This window comes from Ictalurus furcatus, chromosome 2, assembly GCF_023375685.1.
Source record: "Ictalurus furcatus strain D&B chromosome 2, Billie_1.0, whole genome shotgun sequence".
NCBI lineage: Eukaryota > Metazoa > Chordata > Actinopteri > Siluriformes > Ictaluridae > Ictalurus > Ictalurus furcatus.
Window position 1 is genome coordinate 5,548,627 of NC_071256.1, and position 13,708 is coordinate 5,562,334.

The following is a 13,708-nucleotide window of genomic DNA, read 5'->3' on the forward strand; positions in this document are numbered from 1 at the left end:
ATAGAAGCTACTACAGTATATGTAACAGGAATTATTCAGAAACACTGGAATATACTCCAGTAAATCAAAAATACACAAATTTCAGAGAGGATATTCAAAATCACATCCTGAAACCATGGTCATTCCAAGAATGTGACAAAAAGTATATATATTCACTACACATACTGTATATAGACACACATATGCATGTAAGATATCGATCAAGCAGACTGAAAAAAGTGTGCACAAAAAGATTAACATTAGCATTTACATTTATGGCATTTGGCAGATGCTCTTATCCAGAGTGTGTTACAGAAGTGCTCCGAAGTCTCTCTCAGAAAACACATCCTCATGCTAGTTCACTAGGACAGGGACTAAGAGTACCATCAGTCTAAACACAGTGTTGAGAGGTTAGTTCAGGATGAAGTACTTACTAATTTAAGTCCTTGGTGAACTGGTAGGTCTTTACACACTCATTCACACTTTTTTTTTTACATGAAGACAGGAGACTTCAAATTTCACCACAAAAGTCCCAAACAAGATCATGTATAGCAGTCTTCTTACACAAAAGAGGATGATGTGTCTGCCATGTCAACACAGAATTTGGCATCTGACTCCATTTCCCAGCATGCACCTCCGACTACAAATATGGCTACCATCGACTACAAATATGGCTACCATGGACTCCAACTCCCAGTTCACACGCTCAAGCTCACCCCATTACTGACTGCACACACCTGGACTCAATCACCACTCCACACTATATAAACACGCTCACTACACATAAACTTTGTGGAGGATTTGTTCAGCTCTCTTTCTCATATGATGTACCAAGCCTTTGAATCATGTTTGCTGTTTCTGGTTTTGACCCATGTTTGTTTTCTTATTTCATCATTATAGTCTCATACTCTGAATATTTGTTTGTATAAGTTTGTACATCTCCTGACCCTTGGCCTGATTCTGGATTCTGACCTTGAGAGAGATTTTTTGGATTTGTTTGTGTGTGCCAGTCTTTATTTTTAATAAAAGCATTCACCGCAACTATTGCCGTCTCTGTCGCCTGACGGTATACTCCAGTGTCTACATGGTGGCAGCAGGAATGTTCGACTGGAAACAGGTGATTGTGGTTCAAGGCCACCTGGTCAGGAAGCAACAACACCAGATAGCCCTGCTCATCGCCAAAATCATGTAGCTGTCTGCTACACCGGCAGCGGCTAGCACCAAGACAGCGGCAACCTATCCCACGGCTCACCCTCTCATCACTCAACCAGAAAAGTATGCAGGTGACCCTGCTCAGTGTCAAGGGTTCATACTCCAATCTTCTCTGTATTTCTCTGAACACCGTAAGGTGATCACTTTATTAACCTTCTCAAAGGGCAAGGAGTTAACCTGTACGACCGCAGTCTGGAACCAAGGAGGGGAACACACCTCAACTTACGATTGATTCACTGAACTGTTCCTCCACATCTTTGACCATGCTCCAGAAGGTAAAGAAATTGGAGAGCAGTCAATTGCAGGAAACACAACCAACCACACACACACACACACAATTATAACTAGGGGCAATTTATCTTGGTCAGTCCACCTACTGGTGTATTTTAGGAGGTGGGAAGAAACCAGAGAACCCAGAGGAAACCCACATGGACATGGGGAGAACAAGCACAGAAACTCCACACAGACAGAAGCCCGAGCTCAGGACTGAAGCGGGGACCCTGGAGCTGTGAGGAGACAACGCTACCCACTGCATCACCACACTGCTCATAGATCCACAGAGTTCCCCTTTTGTATAGATGGTAATGAATCAAAAACAGAACAGCTGTGTAAGGCTAAACTGGAAATTAGCTGTTATTATTTTTTAAATCAATTTATTTAATTTTACAACAATTTATTTATAAGTAAAGAGAGTGACACAGTTCAGTCCACATAGACTGCTGTCATAAGTTTTGAAAATGTAAACATAGTATTGATAAAGGCATGTAACTAATTGTAAAAAAAACAAACTCTCTCTCTCTATCTATCTATCTATCTATCTATCTATCTATCTATATATATATATATATATATATATATATATATATATATATATATATATATATATACATATACATATATCTCTATCTATCTATCTATCTATCTATCTATCTATCTATCTATATATATCTATATATCTATATATATATATATATGTCATGATGCAGGAAGTGAAGATGGTCACTGACAGAGAGACAGCAGAAAAAGGTCTGAAATTTGCACGCATCTATTTATAGCTAAGACCAGAATGAAGAAGTGACAGTTACAAGTTACAGGAAAAGAACTTTTCTATTACACTTTATATGAGTTATTATAGATACATTCACTAAGACAGAGATTGTGAGAGATGTAATTCAGTAAATGTGTAAAAACATACACTGTAAGTATTTTAGGGATGTAAAATAATCTCACTGTAGATTCCTCCTTATTCATTCACCCACCTCTCTTCATCAGTACATTTTAGACTGAAGTTAATCAGGAAGAAAAAATCCACATGATCAAAGCTGAACAGGTCTAAATAAGGATATTATAACACAAGGCATGACGTGTATGTTTACCTTGTGTATAAAGATTACTACTGTCTTTGGACAATTTGGTTGTTCAGGAACAGGGTTGAACTACGGCCTACTGTAAACCCAGTCTGGACAGAAACCACATGAACTAAACACAAAGCAGCTGAACTAAGAACTGGCTAATATTCTCTCTCCTTTCTGTAATAGAAAATAGAAAATAACTTCACTCACCTGCAGCGAAGTTAAACACAACAGACAAAAGATACAAGCACTTCATCATTACTGATTCTTCTGCACACACAAGTCCCTCAAAGAGATACACACACACACTCACACTGCGTGAATGTCTGAGTCACACTGCCTGAGTGTCTCTGTTATATAGTGTGGTTATCAGGAAACCACAACCACCGCTGCCATTTTTTATTTTTGAAGATCTCTCATCACTCTTTCCATGACTCAATTTACTTGTTATATGCAGTATTAATATTTATTCATATATTAACCCCATTTCCATAAAAGTTGGGATTTTTTCTAAAATGCAATAAAAAAAATCTGTGTATTGTCAAGTCTCTTGAAACCTTAATTAACTGACAAAAGTGTAATATAAATATAAATATAAACAAATTTAGAATTTGATGACTTCAACACACTCAAAAAAAAGTTGGGACAAAGGCAAAATAAGACTGAAAAGTTTATAGAGTATTCAAATAAAACCATTTTGGAGGATCAGGTTTGGGTCAAAAAAGGAGCATCCACCAAAAGCTCAGTCTTTGCTAGCAAGGATGGGTCGTGGCTCACCATTATGTTCCAAGCTTCGTGCGAGAATTGTCAGTCAGTTCAAAAAGAACATTGCTCAACACAAAATTGCAAAGTATTTAGATCTTCACCATCTACATTCTGGTTGTGAAATATTGTGAAATGATTCAGAGAATATGGGGAAATCTCATTGCCTAAAGGGGAAGGCCGAAACCACTGTTGAATGTGTATGATCTTCGAGCGCTCAGGCGGCTTTGCCTGAAAGATCATCATGCTACTGTGATAAATATAAGCACTTGGGTTCGGGAGTACTTCGGAAAACCGTTGTCACTTAACGCAGTCAGCTGCTGCATCCAGAAATGCAACCTGAAACTCTTTTACACAAGGAGGAAGCCATACATCAACTCTATGCCTAAACGCCGCCGAGTTCTCTGGGCCTGAGCTCATCTCAGATGGACTGAAAGGCAGTGGAAAGGTGTGCTGTAGTCAGATAAGTCCATGTTTCAGCTTGTTTTTGGGAAAAACGGACGTCGAGTTCTCTGTGACAAAGATGAAAAAGACCAACCAGACATAAGTGAAAGGTGCAATGTATGGGGTGCATCAGTGCCCATGGCATGGGTGACTTGCATATGTGTGAAGGTACCATTGACGTGGAGGCATATATTGGGGTTTTAGAGAGACACATGCTGCCATAAAGGCAACGTTTTTTCCCAGGAAGTCCATGGTTACTTTATCAGGACAATGCCAGGGCTCATTCTGCATGTGCTACAACAGCATGGCTTCGTAGAAGAACAGAATGAAGACGTGACAGTTACAAGTTACAGGAAAATATAAGTTACTTTTCTATTACACTTTATATGACTCAAAGTCAAATTAATTTATATAGCACATTTAAAACAACAAATCAAAGTGTTGAACTAAGTGCTGCACATCATGCATAATAAGGAATACATTAAAATAGAGCATAACATATCATTAACATAAATATATAAACAAATAATTACTATAAGAAAATAAACCAGATATAACTAAGACTAGAGAATTAGCAGCTAGACAGACACAGAAGAGATTTTAGCTGAGACTACACTGTGGTCAGATATAGAGGACATTATTACAGCACTGTGTATTTCTGAATATGAAGCAGAAGATATGAGAATATAATCAAGTCTAGAGTAACTTTGATGTGTGTAGGAATAGAAGGTATACTGCCTCATAATGGGATGAAGAGTGCGATATACATCAATTAATCTAAAATCGGACATAAATCCAGGTTGCGGGGAACCTGGAGCCTCTACCAGGGAAAATGGGTAGAGGCTTCAGCACAGGGCGGGGTGCACAATCACATACACATTCACACACATATTAACACCATTCATACACTACACCCATTCATACACTACACCCATTCATACACTACGGATTCTCTTACAGCATTTGAACAGCTGGACAACTCCTTCTGAATGTTATCTAATCTGTCTTGCAGGGTTTTAAACTGTGCTTCAGTAAACAACTGTAACTTCTCCATAGCTGAAGCAATCATGGTGGTGAGAGACTCCCCCATCTTGTCCGCTTCATGTGTTTGTTCGAGTAGTGTCTGCCTGCCGGTGGGATTTCCCTGACGTAAAGTCATAATCTAATAGCCAAATACTAAATAGTTAAAGAACAACCAAAAATAGTCAAGCTTGTTCACAGCCATTAATGAAAAAAATTACCTTCAACAGATACATTTTCTCTTCTTTAAAAATAAAGGTAAAACATTATTAAGATATTATTAAAACGTATTCTAATAAGTGTCAGATGATCTAAAGACTGCATTACTCACTGTAAATGTCAAGTTGAGAGAAGACCTTGTCTAGTGATATAGATTTCTGTTGAAGTAAGGTTGTGTAATGACTTACTTTAGATCATTAGAACAACTCAGTTTGTAGCTCAGTCTCCTTCTGGTCTGTCTGTGTCACATAACGGTAATGAGGTGGCTAATAGTTTTATGAATGAAGGTAAAATTGTGTAGAAATGGACAAAGGTGACATTTCTGTAACGTGTCTGAAACATGGTAATTGGTCTATACGGTGACATGAAAACTTGCTTTATGTTACATAGTGAAGGATTTGATGGTGACCATCACTGCACTGTAAAACAGAGTTATGTATTATTTCTCTGATTTTAAATTAGAATGAGATTGATTTTAATGTCATGTCACATTATCATATAAATTCTATGTATCAGATACAAACCTTTTGATAAAAACAACAATGACACATTTTGAAGCTTGTATAAATTGTCACGTATCAAGAAACTCTGGACTCCACTTCCCATCAGCCACTGCACTGCACTAGCTGTCACATGACCACCTGCACCTGATTCACGTTTTGTTAATGAGCACTCATGTGTATATATAGTCCGTGTCTGCACGGTTTGCGGGTCTTTCGTTGTCTTAGACTCTGGTTGTTTATGTCTTGGTGTTTTGTTTCATGCCACAGTGTTATTCCACGTTGTCTTAGTGTCTTTGTTTCTTAGTACGTTTGTTTCAATAAATGTCATTATCTGCACTTGCTTCTGGCTCAACCTCGATTCGTGACAGAACGAAAGACCCACTATCAGAAGCAGCAGATCACCACGATGGACGCCTGGTTTGCAGCATATGCGGAGTGGTATTTAGGACTACTGGAGCAGGGAAGAAGGACAGATGAACTGCTCGCTCAGAATAACCGCATGCTAGGCCTGCCGCAGCTGGACAGACCATGCACCAGGCCACACCCGGCGTTTGTAAGGGACTATGCCATGACACGCCGACAGGAGGGGGAATTTTTGGTCGGGGCTGAGACCAACTCCCACCCTCCCTCCCCTATTATGGATCTCGCTCAGCCATCATGCCCCGCCGAGGACGTCGCTCCGCTTTCTTGCCCCGCCGAGGACGTCGCTCCGCTTTCTTGCCCCGCCGAGGACGTCGCTCCGCTTTCTTGCCCCGCCGAGGACGTCGCTCCGCTTTCATGCCCCGCCGAGGACGTCGCTCTGCTTTCATGCCCCGCCGAGGACGTCGCTCTGCTTTCATGCCCCGCCGAGGACGTCGCTCTGCTTTCATGCCCCGCCGAGGACGTCGCTCTGCTTTCATGCCCCGCCGAGGACGTCGCTCTGCTTTCATGCCCCGCCGAGGACGTCGCTCAGCCTAGCTGTTCGGCTGTGGACGTCGCTCTGCCTTCCTGCTCGGCTGAGGACGTCGCTCTGCCTTCCTGCTCGGCTGAGGACGTCGCTCTGCCTTCCTGCTCGGCTGAGGACGTCGCTCTGCCTTCCTGCTCGGCTGAGGACGTCGCTCTGACTTCCTGCTCGGCTGAGGTCGTCTCTCTGCCATCCTGCTTCACTGAGGATGTCACTCTGCATCCATGTTCCGCTAAAGACGTCGCTCCTTTTCTTTGCTTCTCTCAGTATGTCGCTCCCCCTTCCTGCTCCATGGAGGACATTGTTCCCCCCTCATGCTCCACGGAGAGCATCGTTCCTCCCTTGGGCCTCGCGGAGAACCTCGCTCCTCTTCCTGGCCTCGCGGAGAACCTCGCTGCCTCCTTGAGTCTCATGGAGAACCTCGCTCCCCTCTCCTGTCCCGTGGAGGACGTCGCCCCGTTTTCATGCTCTGCCGAGGACGTCGCCCCGCTTTCATGTTCAGCTGAGGAAGTATCCCAGCCTCCCTGTGCCGTTGTGGAAGCCGCCCGGCCTCCTGGTTTTGCTGGGGACATTTTTTCCAGGGGGCCAGGACCACCAGATGGAGGACGTATAATTTTGGGCGCTCCGGGAGTAGTGCCCTTGGGGGAGGGTTCTGTCACGTATCAAGAAACTCTGGACTCCACTTCCCATCAGCCACTGCACTAGCTGTCACATGACCACCTGCACCTGATTCACGTTTTGTTAATGAGCACTCATGTGTATATATAGTCCGTGTCTGCACGGTTTGCGGGTCTTTCGTTGTCTTGGACTCTGGTTGTTTGTCTCGGTGTCTTGTTTCATGCCACAGTGTTATTCCACGTTGTCTTAGTGTCTTTGTTTCTTAGTACGTTTGTTTCAATAAATGTCATTATCTGCACTTGCTTCTGGCTCAACCTCGATTCGTGACAATAAATGTTTATGAAAGCTTATGTCAGTTGTAATGAAGGAATTATACAGGTGTCATGTAGCTCTATAAACACTACAGTGTTACCAAAAAAAATCATAGATTAGACTGAGAAATATGTCAAATCCAATCTGATACCAGTCCAAAGTTTCAGGCCAGTCTGATATCCATAATCAGTATTTACTATTATTTATAACTTGATTTATATTTTGTTATAAAATGACTCATAGTGTAAAACCCTCAGTTATGGTAAATGGAGAAGGCATTTTGTTACATATGTAACTATAATTCATTTGAACACTGATCAAGTCTGTTTTCACTGAATATCAACTTTTATTGTGTATTTAAATACTTTACCTTTAACATGAAGCGTGATTGTCTCTGTGTTCCTTCTCAGTGCTGCACCTGTAGTCTCCCTGATCCTCTTCTCTCAGGTCAGATATGAACAGAGACAGATTAGCAGGAGAACTGTGATTAAACAGCTGAAGTCTGCCACGGTAGTGTTCACCATTTAACACTTCTGTCGCAGGTCCTGTTCTGTAGGTCCATCAGGTGAATTTCTGAGGTTTGTTGTGCAGGTCAGAGCAGGAGCAGGGGAACAGCACTGAACCACCTTTGTCGTGTGATTTCTGTCAGATTATCAGCAGAGAGAGAACAACCTACAGAAACAAACATACAAAAACTCACAATCTACTGAATACAATATGAAGTACAAAATTTCAAAATGAAATTTTATGAAAATACTTCAGTACATTTAATCCCTAATCTCTTGTTTCTCAACCCAGTTCCTAACTACTGTGTGTGTTACACTATCTTGTATGTGTATTTTTTCTTTTAAATCCCAGAGAGCTACTTGTAGTTAAACAGCTGTGATTAGACACCATGTTACAACTACATCTGAAAATAAAGACCACTTGGAGAGAGTAATACTACACAATTTACAGATTTCTTTAAACTGATCAGTTTCCTTTTTTTTTTTTTTTTTTTTTTTTTTTACAATTACTTGCACACATTTCTCAATACTATATTCACTTTTAAAAAAATTCCTCACACAGTTGGCTTTACCAGCATGCAGCTCAGTACAGCAGTTAACCTCATCCATAATGTCCTGTCATGAGTGTAGATTTGGTTAGAACATTGGGGGGGTTTTAATTAATTGTATAATAATAATAATAATAAATAGAACAGCATTGTTATATCTGCAGGGTCAATACATAATTATCCCCTGCTTATCTATCTTTCTACCTATCTACCCATCCACCTATCTGTCTAATCTGTCTATCTATCATACACCTATGTGACTTATCTATCTATCTATCTATCATTTACAAGCATTAATGTTTGTTTCATTAAAACAAACTACACAGGACATAACAGTCCAAATGAATGCACACTGTAAATGATTGAAACTTACACACCATTTAGTGTGAACAACCTTGCTGTTGATAATAATGGGAATTATTAAAATAAAACTTAGCTAACATAACTCAAGGCAGTTTCCAATAACTTGGGTATTTTCCATTTATGCACATTCTATTTGAAAAGCAATAAAATACAGAGTACCAAAATGATGCCCTGTTTGTGTTTTGCGCCCCGTTTCCGATCTCTCCCTGGTTGAGAACCACTGGCCTATTGTAATGACACTGGACTTGATAGATTCCGTGACTCATACCGAGAACAACAATACCATTGATGCCATGGTCAATCGAACCTGCTGTCTGCCATTTTGAATTTCATTGAAAACATTCTTTTTTGAACTCCTTCTCCTTCGTTGGCCCGATTTTCATCAAATTCGATTCAGATCATCTTCAGACCATGCCAGCAAAAAGTTATGGTTCATATACTTAACTGTTATATACTTAATTGTCTCTGCAAGGCTTTGGCATATTGACACCAAACTTTGTGTGTCAGTGAAACCACACAGTGACCACATCACATCACATTAATTTGGTCACAGTGGCACCTATTGATCAAATATGATAAGCAATTAAATCATATAACAATTGATTGTATTTATGAATGTTCAACCATTTTGACAAAAATCATATACAAATGTCTAAAACTGCTTTTTTTTTTTTTTTTTTTTTTTTTTTACAGTTGGTCTTGATGCTCCCTGCCATGCTTGTTTAGCTCCTTGTTTAGCTCTTCAGTGCTTGGCCTCTTAATTTTTGCTTGCAGCTATATTTATTATTATTATTATTATTATTATGGATTATTTGGAGTTGTTTGGGGAACAGTGACACATTGTCGCTCTCTCACATTCCTAATAGATTTATCACTTAAGGTACGTTCACACATAGAGCGACTTGCAGCGACAATGCGACTAGAGACCTTTCATTTTCAATGAGATCTGGCGACTTCCAGCGACATGCGCGACAGCGACCATTGGTGACCAGTTGTGGGCATGTCCAGCGACACAACAAAGTTGAGAAAAGTTTAACTTTATGCAAATTTGGAGCGACTTGGTGCAGTGACTACCAATGGGAGTGAAGAAGAGTGAGCACACGTCATCCAAGGCCACCCCTGCTCACTAGCAGAAGCAGCGCCATTGTGGCAGTAGCCAATTAGCTTAGCTTAGCTTAGGATCTTAGCGGGTTTGAAGCAAAAAATTAATTACTTAATTAATTAATGATAATGAAACATTCACTTTTTGTTGCAACTGAGCAAAATCCCAGTGTAGCTCCTATCTTTGGTGAAGTGTCCGGCTTGTTGCTTCTTCAGTGCCTGGGAACGAGCAGCACCAAGCCAGACACTTCACCCAGAAAACACGGAGGCCACAGCCAAATAGCTGCAGTCCGGCTCCCGGTCACCATCGAACAGATAGTGAATGACAACCTGATGGTGACACTCACTTACTGAGATAGGAGCTACACCCGGAGTCTGTCCAGAAAGTGACCCGGAGTGTGTTTCATTATTATTATTTTGCTTTAAACGCACTAAGGCCATAAGCTAAGCTAATTGGCGCTTGTGCTTTTGCTGCAGATAGACGGCTGAGCACACACTGCTTCTCCTTCATCTCGTAGGATACGATGTATATATACACTGGTGAATTTTACATCCTCTCTCTCCAAAATGTTTTATTAAGAAAAGTTTTTTGTTGTCAAAACGTTTGTTGGCAAAAGTGGAATGTTAGTTGCACCACCCATGTTATTATGGCAAACAGTAGAAGGGACGCCTACCTGTGACTTCATAGTACAGTGACTGGCGACTTGTAGCGCAAAAATCGCTGCATGTGTGAACGCAGCATTATGCAGCGCAGCGATTTTCAATCGTGCGGCACATATTAGAAGATTTTTACAGAGGAAGCTGACAGTCGCATCATTGACATCATGTTTCAAGTTTCGTGCTCGGCCACGGTTAGCGATCACACTAGATGTGAATCATGCCCGAGTCCAACTCTTCAAGCAGGCCTGGGCATGGTATGGAACGATCACAACGAACTGGACTTTGGGGGTCAAACGTGTTCAGGCACAATACCGGATCGTGTAGTGTAAGTACACCATTAACTGTGTAATGGGGTCTCCCAAAACTTGTATATTTATGTTCAATTAACTTGGTGCTCATGTCGACTGTACTTATATTGCTAAGTTCACTTAAATTTGTGTTCATATAGTGTACTTGATAGTTTACTGAAGAGGAATCAAACTTGGGTCACGGTAGTCAGAGCGCCACATGCTAGCTACTAGTCCACCAGGGAACCTGTGAATTAAACTAATTAAGTTCACTTAACTTGGTGTTAATTTCAAATGTACTTAAACACAGGGTGTCACAAAAGTCTCCATATGTAGGGGAAATGATTGGCATTTCTTTATAAACACCCACGGAATCGTCTCTCCTACTCAGGATGAATTTCACTGCACCAGTACCAGCAACAGTCAACGATGAGACGATGAGAACCATTTTTTTGCAGTTATCTACCAATCAGTGCATTAGTTCACTCGTTGCCAGGCGGAAATCATTGCATGAGCTATTTTAATAAATCATGATTTTGAGTTCAGAACTCTTGAAATCTTAAGTTTATTTATTTTGTAGGTAAATAAGTTAAATTAACTTAGATTTTTGATTTATGGGTCCAAAACACAACAATTTAAGCAATGTTTAGTCGTGATTACTTGATTGCTTAAATAAAGACAACATTATGGTTTACAGTGCATTACCAGATACATCACTGAATTTATTTTTACATAAACATATGTTACATTACAATTGTATAGAAGCTACTACAGTATATGTAACAGGAATTATTCAGAAACACTGGAATATACTCCATATACTGACCCTTGGCCTGATTCTGGATTCTGACCTTGAGAGAGATTTTTTGGATTTGTTTGTGTGTGCCAGTCTTTATTTTTATTAAAAGCATTCACCGCAACTATCGCCATCTCTGTCGCCTGACAGTATACTCCAGTGTCTACATGGAGGCAGCAGGAATGTTCGACTGGAAACAGGTGATTGTGGTTCAAAGCCACCTGGTTAGGAAGCAACAACACCAGATAGCCCTGCTCATCGCCAAAATCATGTAGCTGTCTGCTACACCGGCAGTGGCCAGCACCAAGACAGCGGCAACCTATCCCACGGCTCACCCTCTCATTACGCCCCCAGAAAAGTATGCAGGTGACCCTGCTCAGTGTCAAGGGTTCATTCTGCAATGTTCTCTGTATTTCTCTGAACAATGTAAGATGGATCAGTTTGTTAACCTTCTCAAAAGGGCAAGGAGTTAACCTGGATGACCGCAGTCTGGAACCAAGGAGGGGAACACACCTCAACTTACGATCGATTCACTGAACTGTTCCTCCACATCTTTGACCATGCTCCAGAAGGTAAAGAAATTACAGAGTAGTCAACTGCAGGAAACACACACACACAATTATAACTAGGGGCAATTTATCTTGGTCAGTCCACCTGCTGGTATATTTTAGGAGGTGGGAAGAAACCAGAGAACCCAGAGGAAACCCACATGGACATGGGGAGAACAAGCACAGAAACTCCACACAGACAGAAGCCCGAGCTCAGGACTGAAGCGGGGACCCTGGAGCTGTGAGGAGACAACGCTACCCACTGCATCACCACACTGCTCATAGATCCACAGAGTTCCCCTTTTGTATAGATGGTAATGAATAAAAAGCAGAACAGCTGTGTAAGGCTAAACTGGAAATTAGCTGTTATTGTTTTTTTAATCAATTTATTTAATTTTACAACAATTTATTTATAAGTAATGAGAGTGACACAGCTCAGTCCACATAGACCACTGTTGTAAGTTTTGAAAATGTGAACACAGTATTGATAAAGGCATGCAACTAATTGTAAAAAAACAAAAACAAAACTCTCTCTCTCTCTCTCTCTCTCTCTCTCTCTCTCTATATATATATATATATAGACAGTCATGGTGCAGGAAGTGAAGATGGTCACTGACAGAGAGACAGCAGAAAAAGGTGTGAAATTTGCACGCATCTATTTACAGCTAAGACCAGAATGAAGAAGTGACAGTTACAAGTTACAGGAAAAGAACTTTTCTATTACACTTTATATGAGTTATTATAGATACATTCACTAAGACAGAGATTGTGAGAGATGTAATTCAGTAAATGTGTAAAAACATACACTGTAAGTATTTTAGGGATGTAAAATAATCTCACTGTAGATTCCTCCTTATTCATTCACCCACCTCTCTTCATCAGTACATTTTAGACTGAAGTTAATCAGGAAGAAAAAATCCACATGATCAAAGCTGAACAGGTCTAAATAAGGAGATTATAACACAAGGCATGACGTGTATGTTTACCTTGTGTATAAAGATTACTGCTGTCTTTGGACAATTTGGTTGTTCAGGAACAGGGCTGAACTACGGCCTACTGTAAACCCAGTCTGGACAGAAACCACATGAACTAAACACAAAGCAGCTGAACTAAGAACTGGCTAATATTCTCTCTCCTTTCTGTAATAGAAAATAGAAAATAACTTCACTCACCTGCAGCGACGTGAAACACAACAGACAAAAGATACAAGCACTTCATTACTGATTCTTCTGCACACACACCAGTCCCTCAAAGTGACAACACACACACACACACTGTCACACTGCCTGAGTGTCTCTCTGTTATATAGTGTGATTATCAGGAAACCACAGCAACCACAGTTTCCTTTCTCATTTTTCAAAATCTTTGAATCACTCGTTCCATGACCTAATATATACTGTAATATACAATATTAATATTTATTCATATATTTTCTCATGCAATCATTTTTATCTTTTATTTATAGTGTCATCATTGCAAAAAAAAAAAAAAAAATGTGCATGATCTGCAGCATTAACCTCACTCATTTCAACACA